Here is a 24231-nt window from a genome sequence, read left to right on the forward strand (position 1 = left end):
ACCAAGAAGTTATGATTACAGCCTATGCTCTAGCCCGCATTAATGTTCCAAGATATCTTGCCTTTTCAGCGCATTTAACGCTACCGACACCGATATTTCTTCCCCAACCGCTACGATTCTCATCGCGTGCAAATCACGCCACAACTTCCCTTTCCCGCCAAATTGTCAGGCCACATGATTCAAAAGTTGCGCCATCCCAGTTGGATCGTCCACCACAGATCGCTCATGTTCCACACGATCTTCCATTTTTTCTCTCGCCAGAACGTTTCCGTGACAAAACACTCTACCGGTAGGGGATTGACATTTCCTTAATCCTATAAATACCACCTATTTGAACTACGCCGGACTGATTCCTCTCCCCAAAAAGAGAAAACCAAAAGGGAGTGATATCCTCATAAAGTTATCGATAAACCTCTCTCTTTATGCGTGGAGCATAAAATCATACCATAGACCAATTACTCGGGACATCGACCTCCAAGACCGACAATTCTCGAAAAGGAAAGAGCAATGCTCTCTTGTGAACACACATGTCTTTCAAATGACTAATCGAACTTCGGGACATCGACCTCCAAGACCGATTATCAATAAAACAGGAGCGGTTCCTTTTTTCGGTGTAGGTGGTACGAAAGCAAAGATGTCTCGATATACCTTAATGCATGGCCAAAGACGACCCAACGCAGAAGTGGATAGGATCACCACCGAAAGGTAATCATTACCAAAATCTTACTTGTACTTCCCACCACCAAGAAATTAATGGGGATTAATTGGTAGATAAAGTAGGGAGAAAAATCCCAATCGTAGCCATTATGACTAATAATATAACCAGATTAAACCTTTGAATCACTCATTCAATAAAGTAGATCTCCACCTTTTCGATTTTGTGTGCAAGAGACACACGTGTCCCCCGGATTGACATTTCCTTAATCCTATAAATACCACCTATTTGAACTTCGAAAGCTGATTCCGGACCTGATTCCTCTCCCCCAAAAAGAGAAAACCAAAAGAGGATCGTGAATTAGCAGCTCAATTCCACTTTATCTCCTGGCGAACTTCGGTCCCTCTAGAGAATCTCAACCCTCTTCCCTCTTTCTTCGCGAACCTCAAGGAAAACCAAAACACTCCTTTACAGGTTGGGTATGAGAAAGTTGAAAGAGATAAACCTCTCTCTCTTTATGAAATTGGCATGGAACTTGTTAACAAAAGACAGTGATTGGGCCACTTTCATGAGAGGGAAGTATAACAACAGAATTGGTGAATGGTCTACCTACAAAACATCTACGATATAGACAGGTATCAAATGAGCACTAAATGAGATGAGTGAGCATCAAGGATGGGTGATTGGTAACGGAGAGAATATAAATCTATGGAAAGACAACTGGGTGCAGGACAAAGCTTTGATAGACTACATGCCCGAGAACAGGCTTATTATAACAACCCTATTTTTTTTAATTAAATAAATAAATATTTATAGTATGTATTTTAGTTTGTTTTATTAGTATATTATTTGGACGTGGGTTTAAGTGGGCTTTAATTAGAAAAAAAAAAAGGATAAATAGTGAAAGAGAAAAACGTGGGTAGATAGAGGGATATGGAGTTATAACCACCGAATTTCTTTCCTTGTATTGGGTTTTTAACAAAAGGATATGGGAGAGAAAACATAAAGTGGAAAAAAGGGAGAGATAGAGTGCTACTGTCTTAAGAGTAGTTAAGAGGAAGGTTCTGAGGAGGAAGACCACCTTCTTCGCACGATGGTCGACTTTCGGTCTCTAGTTCTGGAACTACCGCAAACTATTTTTATCATCAAGTGAGTAGTCTAAACATGTTCTTTAAAAATTTATTTGATTGATAATTATATGATTCTATTAGTTATTTACTTATTTTATATATTGGAACCTTGTAATGAAAATATTGATGTGGTCAAAAAGATTTAATTGGCATTCTTACGAACTCAAGCCTCACTTTGGTTATGCATAAATAGTCATGGGTATGTTCTCTGTAGTTAATGGTGGCTAGCATATATATAAATATTTGGAAGTAGGTTTGTGTGGTGACTTCCTTTTTGTTTTTGAGTGTCACAACCATTGTATTAAAATTGAACCATCATATTGTATAGAATGGAAACTTTGGAGAGAGCGGAAATTATTAAGCTATGGGATGCACGTTTTTATATGAATACAACCCACCATCTGGGATTATCAGGCATTTTTTTTCTCACCATTGATTATGTACAACCCTTCTGAGGTGGTGTGGTCTACTGAGCTATATATTTAAAACTTATATGTAATTTGCTTAGAAGGCCGCATATCTAGATTTAGCTGACCGTATTTGTATTGTATGGCAGCTTCAAACATTTTTTCCTAGATTTAATTGATAGAGGGTGTATAGTGGTAGGCCTACACTACCTTGTTTTGCTATACATATAAACTTAAGGTATTTAGTGAAGGTTTCCCAATATACTGCATGGGATGTATTAGATAGCTAAGCAAACTTCAGTTTTGTTTGCTGTTTAACAACAATTTCTTAGCTATCTGGGTTTCCCTTTCCTTTCTATTTTGTCATTCCTTGGGAGAACTTGAGGTGGAGGTCCATTTATATTTTGGAATTGGAACTGTACTCGTGAGAAACAGAAACATAAAGGCGCTACATACCTCACCTACCTGAGAAATCTACTTGTCTGGAATATATAAGAAGTACATGCTGAATTAGCTAAGGAAATGTTTGACTATAGTTATTGTGCACCTCTATGATATTAGGTATGTGTCTACTGGGAATAGTAATGTTTGATTTCTACACATAGCTACAGAGTGAAGTAAATTCATATACAATTGAATGATATGTGGTCAAAAGTGGAAATGTTTGACTGAGATACATGAATATATTTTTCTCTGTTCCATGATTAAATACAGAGTGTTGTCGCTGGTCTGATTTCAAACTCAATTTTGATTTAGTTATAGTTTGAACTAGATTTTTATGAAAACATAAAAAAATAGGATTTGGAAGTCTGCTTTCTATTCCAATTGGCTTCATCGCATTCCGAAGCCTATGGAATTAATTATGACGTCTGGAAGTTTGACTGGCAGAAAACAGTGCGTCAGAAATCAGTTTATGTGCACTGTGTTCGAACCTAGTTTTTGTATATTTAGAATGAGATTGAGTATTTTGTAAAACATAAAAAAAGTAAGTTCTGTGTGTTAGCTTTTCAACACAAAAAGCCTCGATGTATTTGGATACCTGTGGAAAGGGTTGTGTCATTCGGAAGATAGTCCGTCAGAAATCCAATTTGCCGAAATTAGGATGTTTACCATTTTCAACATAAGTTTTCTTTTAGATGGGCTGAGGTTGGGACTTCGAGTTCTACATGAAAAAATATGTCTACATACCCTAGTTTCTAAATAATTAAGTTACATGTCATTTGGATGAATGTAGAGAAAACTATAGCATTGACAAGTTGGCTAGAAAACCTACTGTGTTATTTTTTATGTGTATGAACCTATTTTGGGAAATATGTCTAGTAATGAACTAAGAGTCTCTTAAAATCTTCTTGGGTGTTTTATATAGTGTTTGTAGTATACTTTTAGACTGTGGTTTTATTTGGAACCGACATGGTTCATAAGATCGTTTTTTTTAGAATCAAAAGTAGAGAAATATCCATTTTTGAGTTTTTGGATTTAAAGGTTTATAGTGTATCTATGGGTATGAAACTTTACGTATATGATTGTGGGAGTATTTGAAACTTATTATATGTGATTCTATATAGTATAAATTTTTGTTTTCTTTAAAGGTACATACAAGGATATTGATATTTATTGGTTAAGAGCTATGTAAGGCTTGATTCTAATCTTGAAAGATTGGATACGTAGACAGTCTTATATAAAGGTGCAGCCACCATATTATATATTATATATTAGTTTTAGTGATAACTATATGTGTACAATATTAGTATTAAATTGGGTACGTAATAGTGGTTATTTAAAAAGGTATTCATTGAATGTGACATGAATGATTTCTTGGTGTTATGACGGGATATTCTTTGAATGTGGCGGGAATGACCCAAGGTATTCATTGAATGTGCCATGACTGACCTGTTGGTGTTATGACGGGTATTCCTTGAATGTGGCGGGAATGACCCAAGGTATTCATTGAATGTGCCATGAATGACTTGTTGATGTTATGATGGGTATTCCTTGAATATGGCAGGAATGACCCAAGGTATTCATTGAATGTGTCATGAATGACCTGTTAGTGTAATGATAAGTGATATTTCCTAATAGGTAGGACGAACCATGTGGTATCAATTAGACTTAAATGTCTTAATTGAGGTTTTGATTATGAATGGAAATTTGACTGGTTGAGATAAATCTTTTTATTGTGATGTCTAACTCTGTTTTTGCAGGAGGGTAGGATCCGCTAATCTTGTATGTAGGGACGTAAATATCCTACCCTAAGATGACTTGCTGGGTATGTAAAGGTAAAGTGTATCAAACTCATATTTAAATAAGTTATCATATGTGCATTTAATAAGTGGAAGGTAAGTGGTATTTGTATTGTGAGTTAATTTGGAAAATGGGAATGATGAGTACTGTTATACAAGTTTCTTGGAAATATATATTGGGATTGAAATCTTACTTGGAAAGAAACTACATGCCGTTTTGAGAAAACGGTACTAACTTGTCTTCCAAGTTGAAATGATTGTAATATTTTTATTTGTGAATGAAGAATTGTTCCTTTTGTTTTCATTTGATTTCAGTTTTTTTATATCATGTTTGATAACAGGGTATTAGGTTTTCGTTTCATCCTAGGTTTCCAGATGATTGAATATCATTGTTTTTTTTATTGTTTGGAAATTTGGGGTGTGACACTTATTACCATCAACAAATTCAATTCACTTCAAAGCTGAGCAGTTGCATACGTGACAGTCACTGGGTTTTTCTAGCTGAACTCACCATTCTTTTCACTAGGCTAGGACTGGACACAAGGCTTATACAACAACTTGACACCAATCAAGTTGATACAAAGGTTTGGCTTGCATCATCAGATGGGGAGTTCACTACAACAATGACTTATGAAGGTATTAGGGAGAAAGGTAATCTACCTCCATGGAGAAATTTTATGAATTGAAAAATGCATTAATACTCCCTAAGACAACAGGTATAGGATGGAAGATACTACATGGAGCTATATGGCGACTGATGAAAAGCTTATGGGAATGAAATTTAGAATGGCATCAAGGTGCTACATATGTCAGAATCATTAAGAGACGACACGAGCACTTGTTTTTTTCTTGCACACTCGCTCAAAGATGTTGGGAGTATACCACCAGTCTTCTTAAGCAGCCAAAAAGGGTTAACTACATCACACACATGCTGGGTATGTACAAGAACATAAGTAAACTCATCAAAGATTTGTGGAGAGCAGGAGCTATCACTTGTTTGGTAAGTAATTAATTGGAATAATAGGAACAACGTAGTGATCTTTGATGAGAAACAGTCGAACATAAAGCAGATTTGCTTCCTAATCAAGAGAGCTATGATTAGAGCATACCATATGTCGAAGGGAGGCATGGATAACATCACTTTGGATTTTAAAGTGTTGCATGCATGGACTGAGGTTAGGCACTAAACAACGAAGGGCACCAAGAATTCTGGAATTTATTGGGTTGATCTACCTCAAGGAATCATTAAGGTAAACACAGATGGCACTTCTAGAGGAAACCCGGGTCCTAGTGGTTGGGGAACATCTTTGAGAGGAAACAATGGGGTGTTTTTGGGAGCCTATGAAGGTGGTATAAGGATCACTACAAGCTACGTAACATAGAGCCATGCTATAGTGGAGGGTATAAAAAAAGCATTAGACATGGGATGGAAAAGAATATGGATTCAATCAAACTCAAGTGCTGCCATCAAAGCATTTCAATCAAACAAAGTCCACTGGAGCATCAAAGGGCTTTGGAATCATGTGAAAGATAAAGTTGAATGGTTAAATCTCACATGATCGTGGAGGGAAACTAACTTGGCTGCAGACACTTGCGCCAGATTTGGAGCCAATTTAACAAAGGGCACCAAGCAATGGTGGGACGATAAACCACCTTTCATGCATCATATAGAGAATCAGCACCAGACGTACTACAGATTCATGTAGCAACTTAGTGAGATTCATGCTTAATGTAACTTTGGAGATGTCTACACAAGACACTCAACTGATACAAATGTATTTTTTTTTTCTTTGCTATTAATACAATTACCCATTTAGAAAAAAAAAAAAGTGTTGCAAAGACGGCTACAGATGCCAAAATAAGGTTGTCAAATGTAGATGGATAGGCAAGCTGGTAAGCATCCACTTGACCAACCACCTATAACACAAAGATCTCCTGTTTCAGAAATTGTCTCCAGAGTTGCCAAATCGAACATGCACCAAAAGACGAAGGTGTAGCTTCTGGCGACTTGTTCAGGATGGCGACCTTAGGACATGCCAACTCCTGGTCTCCAAAACTTAATGCTTAGGTGAATTCCCCCTCATGTGGTGATGTTGCAATGGTGCTAGCTAATTGAGGTGAACTTGTATATATGCATCAAGTGATTTTTGCTAAGTTGGATGATAAGTCGCCTCTGACGACTGGGCATCATATTCAAAATGATGATCGAAGACGCCAACTACGTCACCACAAGTTGATACTGACTGGCCTTGTTGCTTATTGAGAAGAGCCCAAAACTGTAGTTTAAACCCTTTAATAGTATTTCTATTTAGCCAATTATGTTATTAATAATATATGTTTATCACTAATTACGTGTTTTTGAGTATTTCAGGCTTTAGAGTTGAATAAATGTCAGTTCGTTACTAATTAGGCGCTAAAAGGAGCTAAAGTGATTGCTAGGGAAGTTCTATGAAGAAAGCCCAAGTTTCATGGAGAAGAAACCCTAAAAAGCCCAAGTCAAAACTGTTAAGTGAAAGTCAAACCAGATTAGAGAGCTGAAGAAAAGTCAATAGAACTTCAAAAGGTCATATCTTTGGACTCAGGCTTCATATTTGGGCCCATTTTATATCAAAATGACCGGCTCAGAAATCCCTCTCCAATGGTTTAGGCCTTGACTCGATCAGAGTAGTATAAGTCGGTGAAAATTCGCACTACAGTAACACTACAAGAATTGAAAGTTTTGGATTCAACCAATTGGGTTATGGACTTGATTTATGGGTCCATAACCTAGCCTAAAAACCCATGCACGAATTGTAAACCTAACTCTCTCCTATATAAAAAGGGTTAAGGATAAACAAAACTTGGCTACTCCCCTATTTAGTTTAGTTGTAAATTAGGGTTCTCTCTCTCTTCCTTTCCCAATTAGTTTAGAGTAATTAGGGTTTAATATTCTTGCCTCCAACACCATTACACCATTATTTTTATTAATATAAGTTTAGTTTAATTTAATTATGTCTTCTTATTGTTGTTGATTGTTAATGAACCCAATGAAACTAGGCTAAAAACTCTATTAGAGGAGTTTTATGAAGTCTATGTGAGGATTATGATTGTTCTAAATTAGTTTTCTTATTGTTTTATGTGCTTCAAGTTCAAGTTCTATAGTTGTCTAGAGATAGAGATTACAGAAGTTGAACTAGAGAAAGGAAACTCCTCAAAGAGATTTGTAAAGGAGAATTTATCTTATGCTAATCATATCTTAGTACAGAGATTGCTAGGACTGGTTAGGAATCAATAAAAATTGTGACTTTTATTGTTTTACCTTGTGTAGATTAATAAATGTTAATATTAAAACATGAGAAACTAGTTAGAATAATCATAGCTTCACATAGATGGATTAATCCTTCCTCTATGTTCTTCCTATTCATTAAATTCACCTTTTAATTGTTTAGTTTAAATTAGTTTAATTTATAATTAGTTTATTGCATTGTTAGTTTAATTAATTTATAAGTAGTTTTAGTTTAAATAAATCACAACACTAACCTCTTAATGATTAAGAGTGGAACGAATCCTGACTTTCTATATTATATAATGAATTGAGAGTAGGAATAATATTGATAAGGTAGTTGATCATTAGTTGTTTGTGTTCTTCTATAGATAATTAAGGATCAATTTTAACGATTATCAAATGGCGCCGCTGCCATCTTAGTTGTTTTAGAATTAAATTCCCTTAGTTTTTCATGTCTACAATATCCCAATTCACCCACCCACCCTTTGGTTCGAATCTGACCATGTGTGTTATTTATTGAAAAAAATAGGATTTATACTTTTGGAAGTCGGCTGGAAAATTTTTCGACCACAAGATTTCGAGGCTCCCCCCCTTTTAACTCTATTTCTGAGGCCAAGACGCGCCCACTTGTTCTTGGAAAAAAAAAACAAAATTCGACACAATACTTTCGGGCCCCCCCCTTGTTTACTTTATTTCTGAGTGTGCTCGCGCCTTTATGAAGAAAGCTCGATTTTAACTAGGTTAGCTACTGGTCTTTGTTTTCATTGGAATTTATTGTTTATTCAGTATTCCAAGCATCCACAGGACAAGGATTAAAGATGCTATTCATAAGCGTAGCAAGGAGGCATTCAGGTTTTCCTTCTTCCACTCCTCGTTTCTTCTATCTGAGGAGTTTAATTCTTGTATAATCAGCCTTGTTTTTTGTAGACGCAATACCACACGCCTATCTAGAATTTCACACACTACACTTGCATCAATGGTTAAAGAACCAGAGACTCCTCTCTCTGATTTTTATAAAGTACTAAACGATGACCCTAAGTCATGCATCGTTCTTGCAGACCTAGTGGGGGATTTTCTAATTCCCTCGAATATATTTAACTTGTTACTGGTTTTCCATGGTTTAGATCGCGAGAAGCCTTATCAACACATGCGTAGGATAGAACAAGTTCTCACTACATTCCATCATCCTAGCGTAAGTCCGGATCAAGTTAAACTTAGGGTGTTTCCATTCACCCTAGCCGACAAGGCGGCATCTTGGTTAACTGCCCAAATGCCAAACTCTGTGAACTCATGGGCTAATCTTGTTCAATTGTTCATGGAACAGTTTTACCCACCACCGAAGACAGATGAAATGCTTCAAAAGATTCATTTCTTCTGCCAGAATCCTCATGAATCCTTTTCAGAGGCCTGGAATCGTTTCACTGATCTTCTTATTGAATGCCCGCATCATAATCTTGCGAAAGACATGCTTGCTCGTGCCTTCTTCAAGGGGCTTTTACATCATCACAAGGAGGTTCTAGATATCATGACTGGGGGTAGTTTTCTTAGTAAAGGAGCCTTGGAGGCTTATAAATTCTTAGAAGATCAATCTAAAAGGAATAACAATTGGGGAGGTAATGACTTTTACCGCTCCACTCCTTCTTCTTTTGAGGTTAAACCTGATCTCGAGCTTAAAACTCTTATCGATGCCCTCACTAAAAAGGTAAATGTCATATCTGTTCAACAACAACCCACTCCAGTCATGAACATTAACTCTACTCGTTGTAATGTCTGTTTTAGTCTTGAGCATTCCGACTTCTATTATCCTCTTGTCTATGCACAACCACCACGACAACCATCAAACTTCAACCAGTTAACTCAACCTCAAGGACAAGGAAACTAAGGTGACCAGAATAGAGGTTTAGTGCCCATGACCCAGAACTATCAATATCAAGCACTATACCAAAACAGGACATTCCTAACGGTCAGAAACCGTTACTAAAAATATTTGTAACGGTTTTTTTGCGTCACAGTTTTGGTGTTTCTAATGCATTATTAATATTTGTAACGGTTTAAAATCGTTACATAATTATTTATTGTAACGGTTTTTTCCGTAACTAAAAATATTTGCTAACGGTTTTATGTGCTTAATTGTGTTACTCTTTTCTAACATTAGTAACACTTTTATAGAGTTCGTAACGCTTTTTGACCGTTACTCGTTTTTAACAACAGTAACGGTTTTATAGTATTAGTAACGCTTTTTTGTGTTACTCTTTTCCAACAACAGTAACGGTTTTAGAAAGTTAGTAACGTTTATTTATGTAATTGATTTATAGAATTTGTAACATTTTGGTAACGGTTTTGTTGCTTTGTAAGTGTTACTTATTACAAAGCTTAGTTACGGTTTTCCACCGTTATAAAACTATTTCATATGTAAAAATAATAATTTCCCCCAAAACCACTCTTTTTGGGAGACTACTAACCTGCATAAAGATGTCCCAACTTATTGGGTATTATACAATCGTCCATAACATAAACAAAAAAATCTCACAAGTATATCTAATCACATAATCTTTTATTAAAATAATATCACGAAAACGTCTTTTCATAAATAAGACTTGTCACGAATGAAATATACATTGTTTTCCAAATCAATGGGACTTGTCCCTAAACTCAAGCTCTCACGTCATTTGTACAGAACTCCCACTTTCAATAGTTGCAAGCATCAGGGGATGACTTTGGGATGGTATCATCAGAAAAGTCATTTTCATCATATACACCAATAGAAATAAATAAAAAGGAGTCAGGCAGTAGAAAACAAATATGTATAGATATATACTTATATCATTATATCTTATTCTTAAGTAGTAGCTCCTTATACTCAAACTACAAAATTCAGAAAAGAGAGTATGGTAATGGACTAGTAGCAATATAAGCATAGTATTGAAAGTTTATGTAACGCCCCAAAACCCTATAACCTTGTCAGACACCTTGACGAAAGACATAAAAATTTCGGCAAAATCTCCTTTGTATTTTCAACATTTCATAGACATAAATCCCGTCATAACCTGAAAATCAAATAATATACTTTCATATCATATATTAAAACCTCAGACCTCGGTCGTAAACCTAACTACTCAAATATATATTGATTCGTAGAACCAGCTACTTAACCATCTTGACCAATGCCAGTTAAGTCAAATAACTAATCCTCGAATCAAAAGGACACTATATACACTAGTATACTGCATTGCAGTGGGGGCATGAGCGGAGCGGGGAAGATTTGTTTTTTAGGGGGGGGGGGTCTCAAGAATATGAAATGTCCATCTTACTTAGGTTTAAACGGTTTTTATGCTTTCATACATAGCTTGACTGGATGGGATTGGAATATCAATAAGCTACAAAGAAATCACAAACATACCTTAAGGAGTTTTCCAGCACCCATAACAAAACCGGCATCAGTGTTTCCAATTCCACTGGCGAACTAGCCAAATGCACCAGCATTGCATGTGTATAAATCAATACCAAGTAGGACCTGCAAGCAAATTAAATAAAGTCATAAAAGGAACCACAAAAATAAAAGAATCCTATTGAGAGAGAGAGAGAGAGAGAGAGAGAGAGAGAGAGAGAGAGAGAGAGAGAGAGGCACCTCCCCAGGCCTACAATGATGACATACCTTTATAATCCGGGTTAGCCTGCAATACGATTGAACAAATACTTGATAAATACCAGCAGAATATTAAATTCACTTAGCTGGAAAGATACAAGCGCTTTCATACTTAATGCATAAACATCCTTTTAATTTCTAAATGCAAAAAAGGGTAAGAACTTGGCCTATGTGGCTTGTGTGTGGGCTATTAGTGGTCTGCAGTGGCTTTTTTGTGGCATGTCAGTAGTATATGCTTCAGCAGTAAAATGTTAGCTCATAACTCAACAAGACTTCGCAATCTAAATTATGTATACTTCCTACAATTTGTGGACACCTTTCTAAATGCAAAATATATATACTTTTGACCTTGCACGCGTGGTACTAAGAGTACAAAGCAATATCTATATATTAAGCACTTGGAAAGTCCGAAATGTATATCACTTGGAAACTTACAGTGCAATGAACACTGCTATGCTTGGAAAAGCCTGAGGCATAATCTCCTGGAAAACCACGTCTTTATCTTTTATGGTGGTTGTTTCAAGCTTGAGGCATAATCTCTACAAAACCATGTCTTTCTCTGCAAATGTGTTTTAAGTCGAGATCAAGAGCTTCTTAAGGTAAAATTTGAGTTTCAAGCAAAAAACATGTATATATATAGTCAACTGGACACGCAATAAGCATATAATAGGAAAAGGAATAACAACGAGCACACAAACCTTCTTAAGTGATTCAGCAAGTTTTTTTTCTGGTTAAGAACCACATCATCAGGCACATCAGTTCCTCAAGTAGCAAGATTTTTGTTTTCTACATGTGTAGGATCCTCTGTAAGATTTAAGACATGTTAGGCTACACATTGCAAGTATTTTTAAAAACGTCAAAGAAGAAAAACAAAAAAACAATTTTCAAAGGAGATTCCTTCAAATTTTATATTCACAATAGTTTAACATCAAAAGACAATATTCAATGTTCGGTAAAATTATAAATACAAAAAGAATGCAATTACCGACCATATAAAGATTAGATCTGGTTCATGACAATTCTGACCACACTTGTAAAATCAATTTATCATGACAAACCCTTTGGTTTTTAATTCTTTGATTTTATAATTTTAGCAACTTAAAAGCATGTCTATCTTTTACAGAGCGATCTTTTATAGAGCATAGACTCACCTTGAGTGGCCTCTTTACGAGCAATGTTAGCTTTCAAAAGATCTGCAGCTGCTTCGGCAGCCTCAATTCCAGCTGCTCCAGTGCAGTAGCTGTTCTTGATTATTTGCTTGTAGCATTTGTAACCCCACTGATGATCTTTCCACCAAGAACCCCATACACATGTATGGTTGTTAATATAGACATATCCTCCTCATACTTCTTGTAAGTGCTGTCTCCAGCAAATACCATATATATGTGAGAACAGCTACATCTCAAAATCATCAAAATTTAGAAAAAAACCGAAATACGAGAAATATCATAGTTGTTACAAATGATAGACTGATAGCCCTAAAACAGATTGAGGGGCATTAATCCATAAAAGATGCCATCTAAATTGAAGCGGGAATGAAAAGTGTTGTTGAAGACTAAAAGGGGTTTCCAAACACTAAGGCTCGGCAATCAAACAAGGGAACCAATGAACATATACATGAATAAATGTTAAGTAACTTACCTGGCCTTTAATCGCTCTACCAGCACGATCATATTCAACTTGTTTCTCACTTTGTCCTAAGTCCAGAAGTCCAGCCCTGACCCTTCTACCCAGGCCACTACACAACAATAGTATGCTATTATACTATATTAAACAATGGGCCAATGGGGCATCCAACTCATGCCAACAGTGAGTGTCAAACGGAAACCTCAACATTCAAGTTGACAATCGTTGCACGACCAATTTCAAGTTTAGAAAACAAAAACAAATGTCTATATCAAATACATGAGCAAAATCCCCACGCTCTTGTGAACAGGATATTTCAGATATTATGGAATTGATTGTTATCGAGTAGATATGGAGTGGGGACGCACCTGGTTTGTCCAAAGCTCCTTTAGAAAATGGAGGTGGATTGTGAGGTCTGCATGTTGCCACTAAGATCATGAGAATGATGACCAATGCACCTAAAGCAATTCCTAGGATAGCTGCTTTAGATATTGAGGCTGCAAAGACCACATTGGAGGAAAATAATGAAATTACCAAGAACTAGAAAAAACAATTAAACGCAAATATAACCACATTAATTTTGGTTTTCAAGAAAATGAATGAGTTCGATGATATGGTTTTTAGAAAGTGGGGACGACTCCGAAAGGGCATGTTCATGAAGTGAATAGTCTTTACAACCACATTGACTGTGAGGTTTCAATCAGTTGCCTTCTGACTTTTTACAAATAGTTTTTTTTTACAAGGTAACCGGTCTATAGGTATATTAGCCAAAAAAGGTTGCAAGTCTAATGTAGAAGAGCCACCTACTACAAACAAAAACAAAGCAGAAAATAGTAAATATATTTCTAATGAGTTGTTGCAAGGACATTACTAGACTATTCAATAAAAGCAGTTGTTTGGGTAGAAGCTCACTCATCTTTGTCTTCGTTCTCATCGTAGTTAAATGGAAGTGGTACAGACTTGAATGCGCGATACTTCCCGACATTGTTCAAGTGCTCATTCTCCAGCCTGGTCAGTTAAAATTTTGAGCTTCTCATAAAGTACAAATGAAGACATAGAATTCGAATACAAAATGAGAATATATATTGCAAGTGATGAAATGAACGAAGTTGAGTTGACAGAATTTCTAAATTGTCACACCTGAAGAAATTCCAAATGCCACGACGAATGATCTCAAGGCTGGCAACAATTGTAATTAAGGCTTGTGGATGAAGGGAAGATAACTAGAAGTTCAAACGACACCGCATCCAAGCAAACCTCAGCCAGGACATTCAAAACCTGCAATTTCATAATGTTGTTCAAGCATTAAAATGTAGTCCACACATCAAAGAAACAAGCATTGCAATCGTATTTGTAAAACCTACCATGGCACCATAGTATACATTTTTCCGGGAGACAAGGAGCTTGTCTCTTAACCATCGATTCTTAGAATGCCGTTGTAGGAGGCCCCACCAATAACTATGTCCCATAAGTACTCACAGTTCTTGCAATAGCCGAGGAGGTGAATGCCATTACTTTCCAAGTGAGTGTATTTTGCATCTCAGTAAAATTTCGTTCTCATCTGCATACTACAATAGTTGTAAAGTATTTCAAACCTGTTGTAACCCTCACGATTTCGCCTTTCTCCTCATACAAAAGCCAAAGGCACTTTGCCATAGAGGAAAACCATAGTTAATGCTAACTCATGATTATGAAGTTAATTTGAAGCAATGAAACACATAGTAACCTGAAAAAAAAGCCACCAAAGATGGGACTCCTTGCAAGTATTTTGCCTATGTTTGAAATCTCCCCAACCATAATAGCGATATAGAACTTCGAGACTCTTAATGTCCTAGACACGAGCGAAGAATAAACAGATCGCTTATGTCTTTAAAAATATATTAAAGAAATGAATTACACACTTAAAATTTAATGTCATCTGTTGAATCGAACCCGCTAGTAATCCGGTCACCAAGAAAAAAGTCCGGTAATGTAACCTAAATCAAGGAAAAATGAAAATGTAATGTTCATTATCCTTTCTAATGCTTGAGTTGTAGAAATTGTTGATTTAAAGTTTAGTTCAATATTTACCTTATAGAGAGGAGCACGATATACTATGGAATAGACAAAGGAGTAGGAAGAAATGACTTGAGCGGTATATAAAGTTAAATGGGCATTTGTTATGAAAAGTACAAGCCGCATTGGGAAAGTCACCAGCTAATTAAGTAACACATATCAGCAAGATATAACTTGTAAACGACTATATAAACTGCACAAGTCTAGCTTCAAATCTTACAATAACTAATCCTAAAGGCATTAACTCTGTAAGCACCTCGTAATCTTTGGTTTTGGGGTCCATTTCCATGTCCAAGTTTGACAGCACAGCTGCGAGAGCAAGTGTCGCCAGAGCTGTGCTGACGAGGAAGACTTCTCTGTATCCTAACTCTGTTCCTTGCTTGAAACCAAATATAAATGGATAATTGACACGATAATGCCTCCAAAAGAATATGTTGACAGCATACATGAACATGTGTAGAACAACTAATCCAAATAAACTGCAGGAAGTTTACATTTCAAGATTAACAAGAGACAAGGAAAACAACTTCTGATTTTTCAAGAGAGCACGTGTGACATATTGGAATTTATAAGAATATTAGATCAAGGGTCACCTATAAAGGGTAAACAGGTTTTCCATATATTGAGTACTACCCTTTGTTCCCATGATTCCATGTGCATGTATGATTAGTACTAGGGCCAACAAGAGAGCTGCTGTACTGCCAGAAAAGAAACCTGGTGTATAACAAGAATAGATTCAGTTTATCCACCTGATAGCAAGTATCTAAGAGAAGAAAATATATATATTTAAAAAAAAAAAAAAAAAAAAAAAAAACTAGTTGTCCTATATCATATCTAATAGGATCCAAGTATTTGATTCCGCTTGCTATAATCATACCCAGAGAATATGTTACTTTATGCCTTTCTCTCTTTGCTTTTGGCCTTAAAATATTTATGCCTTTACTACGGTTTGCATTTGCAAGTGTTTGATAAAGGTAGCCTCCACCCTCTCCAAGAGCTTATTGATCTGAAAGAAAGCACAAACAGAACCTTAAAAAATCAAGAATGCAATGGAAAGCATCTAACGGACTACATGACTGAACAGGACTAACAGGGGCAACCTCATATCGATCGATGTAACAATTCTTCTTCATATAGTTTTAATTTAGGTCGATAAGTTCTTGATTAAAAGGTTAGTTCATAAGGGTAAAGAAGTTTTTTCTCTCATTATATGCACAAGGAAATATTGAAATAAGAAAGAGCTTACCTTATCAGAGCTACCGAGATAGGAATTATCAACCATTTTTAAATATGACCTTGAAGCATTTCTTGAAGTGATTTGCAGCAAAGGATTAGTTCCTGTCTCAGATGTATAATTCTGTGTCAATGGGAAGAGACCAATGTGATATTAAAGTCCACACTCACCTTGTCATATTTCTTCATGATCTTGGCAAATGCCAAGAGATTCAGAAAGCTGTTCTCCCATGAAATAAATTAAGTGAAAAGAAATGAAGTTAATTAGTGCATTCCTTAAAATGCAACGAGGCACCCAAATTTCAAAAAGGAAAAAACTATATATCTAAGAACAACTAAAGCGTGCATTTGTCTAGTTCTATCAAAAGCTTCGAGTTCTCAAGAGGCTGAATTCAGGATTCATTCTCTAATATTAAACATCATAAGTATAACTCACAGTGAAAACAAATTCTGTAGCTGACCGAGTTCCTGAGGAATTTGACCATAGAGTTGATTTTCTGACAGGTCTCTACAATATAATAGCATGGTTAGATTGGTTCAGAAACATTACACATCTATGTTAATGTAATAAAATAGGAAAAACTATAGGTTCCTTACATCTCCATAACACTTCTCAGATTTCCAAACTCTGCTGGAATGTAACCAGTCAATCTGTTCTTGCTAAGAATTCTAGTGGATAAACATACAAGGAATTAGCTATAACTCTATAAAGAAGAAAAATGGAGATGGAAAGGCACCAGATAGTAGAACTTAACAGTTTCAAAAGATGTTCCAAAACACCAACAGAAGAAGGAATGGAGCCAGAAATCTTGTTATTTGATAGATCCCTGAGGAAAAGAAACTAATGAAATAAACATTCCAGGGCTGATAAAAAAAAAACTTCTTTGGTTTGATGGTACTTACAAAGTATCTAAATTGCTAATCCGTGACAGTTCTATAGGGATATGGCCTTTGAGATTGTTGGACGAAAGATTCCTATGGTTCGCAAGAACAACACACACCCATAAGCTACCATACCGTCCATACGAGTATATGACAGAACTTAGAGCAAAAAAGAGGGTTTTTCTTTGAACATAATAAAATAGTCAGCATACTAATTCTCAATTTTCCTTTTTTCCCTATCATTTACATAATGCATGCATTTGTAGGATGGCGAGACATACGACCACAACACAAAAAAAAGGGTACGGCTGTTAAAAGGATAACATTCTGAACTACGAAAAATTGTTGAATAACAGGACTCACAAGGACGTCATGCTCTCAAGTCTTTCAAAACCAGGTGGGATACCTCCACTCAATTTGTTGCCATAGAGATTGCTGCCATTAAATCATGCTCTCTATTCAAATATTCACTTAACCAATATAGGACAAACTATTCAATTCGTAATCCAGTAAATTGGAAATGATCTCAAATGAACACTCTGAAAATATTTACGATCCACTATATTAAGAGGTAATATGATATGCTAAAAAAGAGCACCCCTACTAACCTTGCCTGCCCTTGAAAAGAATTGAAACACGTCTTTTTCATCTGCCTTCAAAGAAATCTGTCAAACAAAGCTTAAACTCTGAGAATTGAGTAGAAAAAATGATAAAAATAAGCATAAACATGAATTGGAAAATAAACCAGGTACCTGATACACAAATACAGTCCTTTGATCTCGTTCTGGATCAGCCTCTGCCCTATGGCTCCACTTCTTCCTTCTTCTCTTTATAGCGTTTGCAAGAAATAGAAAAAAAAAAGTTCTTGCTTTTGCACTCTGGCAATCTCTTGCACATCAGCTTCTTTCACATTTGGTCTTTCCTGCACAATCAATTTAACAAAATTAATAAAAAAAACTAACAAATATATGAACCTATAACGAAGTGAACTACAAAGAAAATTTGAGTTTTGCACGAATAACGAGCAGATCAAACATTCAATGGAAAAACAGTCCAAGGCTCCACCATCCTCCCTCCTCCTTTATACGGGCTTGGGACCGGCAGTTCAAACCAATTATATTGATTTGCACAAGCGGAGTTAAAAATGGGTTAGTACTTTCTTCAACCTGCTAAGCAAACAAGCATACATATACTGCAATCAAATTTAATAAATAGATATAGTACGAACATATTAAAGTCAATACTCATCCATACCAAAAAAAGACCATAAGTTTGTCAAGTCACTATGACATTCATATTAAATAAAAAACAAACAACATTCAAAACATAAAGTAACCAAACCATACTGAAAAATTCCAAGTTCAGAAAGTTTGCATATCCCAAACAACTTATTAAGAAAACTGCATCCTTGACTCGAGCCAAATTAAAGGACCTCCTGCACTAAAGCCATCCAAAAATCTAACTCCATCTTGAGGCCCATCGTAAACAAGAGCATCACCAACCAAGACTTCCTCTATGTAGACCTTTTTTTCACCTGCGAGAACTTTTCTGCCATTACAATCTCCAGCTGTCTCTGTCATGACAAACCCTTTAGCAACCACTACACCATCCCTATCTAATAAAGATACATTTGGTGAAGAACCAAGCGTCCCAGAAGGAGGATTCAAATTTGCAAACATATTCATCAAGTTTTGTTGAGTCGAGTGACGAATAGAACTAGAACCGACTTCAGTTTCTGGTGTTGTTAGGCCGCACGGTGGTTGAGCATTTGGTGTTCCATTGCTTTTCACAGCCTTAAGTACATCCTGACACAATTTATAGTAACAATTAGTTATACATAATGATATTGTATGCAATAAAGCACAAGTGCAAACTGTAAACTCACCTTTAACACGCCCATGACATTAACTAAGGAAGACTTCATCTCATTCATTTCCCCCTTCAACTCAGAATTGGATGAAGAGTTTGCTTGCTGCAATAATGCCTTGGCAATACACATGACGTTGCAATTGCTTCTTAGACTTGTTGGAGCTGATTCCACGAGTTCTACTCCCTTTGTCGGGCCCAAAGACTTCAGACAACTCATCATTATCGAAGTCTACTTCCATTACACTACCCTTACCACCCGCGCTTGCTTCTTTTCTTCTTTTATGAGAAGCCTCCACTTGTTCCTACAATATTAACCACCGATATGAGTAATACAATATGCAACTTAGTCTATATACAATACCAACACACAGGTAAGTTCAAGCTTCAATGTTATTAGAACTTACATAATGGGTCCGAGCACTCGCTAATATAGTTCCATCACGATGCTCATGTCCTTTTTTCCAACTATCTACCCGTCCATGTTTTACGCTAGGATCTTCTTTATCCTACAAAAAAATCCTTAATAGTTGTTAGCATAACGTGATAAGAAATCGTTAGTGCAAGAATAGACACCTACCATTTTATCCAGTTTATGGGCATATGTGTCCCGCCCATTAGTATGTCGATATATATTCTTTTTGGCATTCTCTGCATTCTTTGCGTTTCTAGCTCTCACTTCAGCGGTACTCTCATTTCTAACAAACACAGCCCAATGATTTGGGTCCTTACCATCTGGGCATGCTGCAATAGCTTCTTCCACGCTCCCGCACTTACGCAAAATTTCTTTCCGTAGGGCATACTTTGCTGATCTGAACTTTTGGGGAAAGTCCTTTTCAACTTCTCGGCATGCCATTGCTTGGGGAACATTAGGCTCAAATTCTTCCTACATGAACAAAGTGACTTTTGTTTATTTCATATTAAGTAAATTTCCATACATAGGGCTGGACAACATGTAGATATAAGATTTGAAAAACATACTAATATTCAAGAATAATGGATGCTATCATCAAAATTAAAGTACATGTAAATCTTACCATTAATTTATTCCAGACAGTATCCTTGAAGCTTCCATCTATTTTCCTCCAATCCTTGTAATGAATTGGAATATGAGATCGAACATAAATACCAACCTGGGTATTCCATTTGGCATGGTTAGGACCCATAGCGACGCCATCCTCATCGAACTATATAAGTAACTTGGTAATCGTTGGTGAGTTTCCCGAAGGCTGAGATGTGTGAGAGTCTGAAGTTGAATTATGAGATGGAAGTGGGACTGAACTTGATGGCTAGGAAGCAATATATTGAGATTGACCTAGTGCCATTATTAAATAGCCTACTATATGACAAAAAAATGTTAGAACAAATAGGTAAAATTAGGATACCACAAAAAAATGACAAAGTTCAAAAGTATACATTTATAGAGACTATTCTTGATTAAAAAAAAAGATAAAAAACAACTCAAACACACCTTTCACCCAACTGCACAGACAAACTTCAAAATAGAAAGAGTTTATATATCTAAAAGTAGAAAATGAGAAGTTCGCATGCAACTAAAAATCTCACAATATGATAGTGCACAACTATTACAATCAGGTTAGACTTTCCATCAATGGCTGCAAATTAGGTTGGTCCTCAAGAATAGATTGGAAGTCAGTTGGTGCATCTAGTTCATCAACTCGACTTGTCAATTGCCTAGGCGAATTTATGACTACCCACCAGTTAGGATTTCTCAAATCCTTCGAGTAAAATACCTGACTAGCCTCAGAAGCAAGAATCACCAGCTCATCAAAGTACTGATCAACACTCTTTAGCCTATTGAGATTAACCATCACCAAATTAGAATCTGGACAAAGTTTACAACCATTGGTCTTGTCCTCCACCCTCACCCAATTGCAGTAAAAGACAACATGCTAGAAGGTCGTATAGTCCAACTCTATTATCTGTTCGATAACCCCATACCACTTAGTCGATGCATCAATGGGATTTTTATCTTTCCTACTCGACGTAAACGTAGTGATTGCTTTCATGCAAACACCACTATCTTGTGTGGAAAATGTTTCGTCATGCGACCTAGTAGAGAACACAAAACCATTAACACAGTACTTTTTATATGTTTTAGCTTTGAACAATGGTCCTTGGACAAATCGCCATAAGTCACAATATGTGTCTTTTGCAGCCAACAACTGTGAAGTAAAAAAAAAATGACAATTAGAAAGATAAAATTAAAATACTAATTGTAATATCCTACTAAACTAAATTATATATAAAACAATACCTTGTCATATAACCACACAATAAACTCAGTATGTATCTCCACTTCTGTCTTTGCTACCCCTTTTCTTCTGGCACGTGCAGTTGCTTGCAAGGCACGATATTCACTACAATTTGTTTATACAGTTTGACACAACTATTTATTACGACTTTTTAGACTTGTAAATGTTTGAGTCAAATCTATCAAAAACAATCAAACCTGTAATGTTCATCAAGCTTTTTCGATGTCGAAAAAAAGAACCCACCTACGGATTTGTATCCATTGTTCCTTGCCTAGGATCACAGTTTTACCCTCAAGTATAGGCCCCTCATCACTATACTCTCCATCTTCATCTAGAAACGCGTCATGAGTAGCTTTGTGATTTCCATCCTGAGAATTTGGCATATACTCCATAGCATACCTAACAGACTTCGAAACAATATAGGACTCCGCAATGGAGCCTTCAACATAACGTTTATTGCTCAGAATATTTTTACACTCCTTCATTGCCCTATTAAAATAAACAAAACCAAAATTGTACTTTGTAGTTTCGTCGATAATAATTGCCACTAAATAAGAAATAAAAGTAAAGGCATTTTACATACCGTTCAAATGGAAACATCCACCTAGGATACACAGGTCCACAAATTAGCCCTTCATCAGCCAAATGAACCAAGAGGTGGATGCTGATATCAAAGAAAGTGGTTGGAAAATACTTTTCCAATACACACAATGCCTCTGCAACCATGTATTTGGCATCTTAGATTTCCTTTCGGATTAAGACTTTCGAACATAGAAGATTAAAAAATAAGCTAATCTGATGAATAGCTCTATGCAAATCGCGGTGTTTTGGAAAAGTGTGTTGAAGCAAAACTGGAAGCAAGTAACACATAATCACGTGATAGTCATGTGATTTCATTGTAAGCAAACCAGGAGGACTCAAAGTAACAATATTTTTTAAGTTCGATGAAAAACCTGTAGGAAGCTTCAAATTCTTCAAAATTGTGCAGAACTCAAGATTCTCATCTTTATTCAAGACAAATGGGGCCTTTGGTTTAATAGATCTCCCTGTGATTGGGTCTGTTTGCATCCATTGACCACTATGAATCCCCATTTTCTTCAAATCCTCTCGTGCTTGAACTGTATCCTTTGTTTTGTCTTTCTTGTCAAGAATCGCATTTATTATGTGTTCTGCCACGTTCTTCTCATCGTGCATCACGTCAATAACATGTCGAATTTTATGCTTCGGCCAATATTCCAGTTCAAAGAGAATAGACCTCTTATACCATGCTTCAGTAACTTCATAATCTTCATCATCTCCAATAGCAACCACATCCACATCATCTATACTCCGTTTGATACCTTTTAATACTTTCCCAGGTACATAATGGACACGACTTAACATTTTCTCAATTACTTCTCCCTTTAACCTTGGCGGAGGAGGGTTTAACTCTTTTGTCTTAACTCCTAAGTACTTGCCTTGCCTCAATGGGTGATAAGATTTAAGAAACATCCGGTAATTTGTATAAATGATCTTCCTTGCGTTCTGAAGATGCATAGACGGAGTTTCATCACCACAAATAGGACAGGCTTTGTAACCATGTGTTACCACGGACGATAAATTGCCATACGCTGGTAAATCATGAATGCCCCACATCAACATAGCCCTCAAAGTAAAATGCTCCTGTTTGTGCATGTCATAAGTCGCCACCCCTTCTTTCCATAACTGTTGTAACTCATCAACTAGTGGTCAAAGGAATACATCGATGTTTTGACTCGGTGCCTTCGGCCCAGGTATTAACAACGACATCATATGGAACTCAGATTTCATGCACAAAGACGGTGGCAGATTATAAGGCACCACGAAAACAGGCCAACAACTATGACCAGTGGATTGAACACCACGTGGATTGAATCCATCAGTTGTAATTCCAAGCCAAACATTACGCCCTTCCTTAGCAAAATCTGGCTAATCATCTTTACATGTCTTCCACTGAAGCGAGTCGATTGGATGCCTCATATAATTCCAAGAAGGTGTCGCTCTACTGTGCCACGTCATTTCACGTGCTATCCATGATATAGTGTACAACCTTTTAAGTCTAGGAATCAAAGGGAAATGTCTCAATACTTTTCTCGCCTCTTTTGTTTCTTTCTTTCCCGATTTCCCCTCTTTTACTTTGTACCTAGGCATTTCACATTGAGGACACACTATCAAATCAGCTTCAGTCTTATAATATAGCATACAATTATTTTCGCATGCATCTATGCACTCAGCTTTCATTCCCAGATCTTTCAACATTGCCTTCATTGCAGGATACTTAGAAGGCAAAGTGTTTCCATCTGGCAACCATGTTTTCAACATAGACAAAAGCGCGGTCACACTATTTCCCGACCAATTATACTGCTTCTTCAAGTTATGGAGGTCCACAGCTGCTGAAAGGGTTATGACAGGAGCCTCACATGAGGGGTATAATTTTTCTTATGCTTTTTTCTTATATTCATTGTACCTCTTACCCAAATTAGGTTCTAGAACAATAGGTGGTTCAACATCTTCGGCTTGACTTCCATCGCCTCCACTCAAATCACCCACTAATTCTTCATGCATGCCATAAGCAACATCAACAAAATTCCCTATCCCTAGTCCTTCCTCACTATTTTCTTCTTCAACTCGGTTTACCATTCGATCCTTATATGGGTTCTCACCATGTAAAACTCATACACGATATGTTGATTCTATACCGTTATGAATCAAATGTTTTCTAACTATATCATACACAAACCTTTTCCTATTTCGACATTTGTTACATGGGCAAGGACACGTGGTCAACGTTTCGTCTTTGCCACTAGCGAATAGAATAAAATCAGAAACCCCCTGCCTATACACACTCCCAAGTTTGTCATTTTCATTCATCCAATCTTTTGGAATCGGTTGAGACATTCTGCAAGTAGCACATCAAGTAAACACAAGGAAC

At 36.5% G+C, this 24231-nt stretch overlaps 1 long non-coding RNA gene and 2 pseudogenes across 1 annotated transcript; all 3 read right to left on the bottom strand.

The window, feature by feature from the left end:
* Positions 1–10239: 10239 nt before the first annotated feature.
* On the bottom strand, positions 10240–16680 carry LOC147511404 (phosphate transporter PHO1 homolog 3-like; annotated as a pseudogene).
* Positions 16681–16687: 7 nt separating this feature from the next.
* Positions 16688–17284, bottom strand: LOC147511405 (uncharacterized). Its single transcript, XR_015219369.1, has 4 exons — positions 17161–17284; positions 17013–17084; positions 16855–16926; positions 16688–16765 (listed from the first exon to the last, which is right to left on the bottom strand). It is a non-coding gene; the product is annotated as an uncharacterized LOC147511405 (long non-coding RNA).
* A 4735-nt stretch (positions 17285–22019) lies between these two features.
* Positions 22020–23939, bottom strand: LOC147511406 (uncharacterized; annotated as a pseudogene).
* Positions 23940–24231: the final 292 nt, after the last annotated feature.

Source organism: Coptis chinensis, chromosome 3 (genome assembly GCF_015680905.1).
Source record: "Coptis chinensis isolate HL-2020 chromosome 3, ASM1568090v1, whole genome shotgun sequence".
Taxonomy (NCBI): Eukaryota; Viridiplantae; Streptophyta; class Magnoliopsida; order Ranunculales; family Ranunculaceae; genus Coptis; species Coptis chinensis.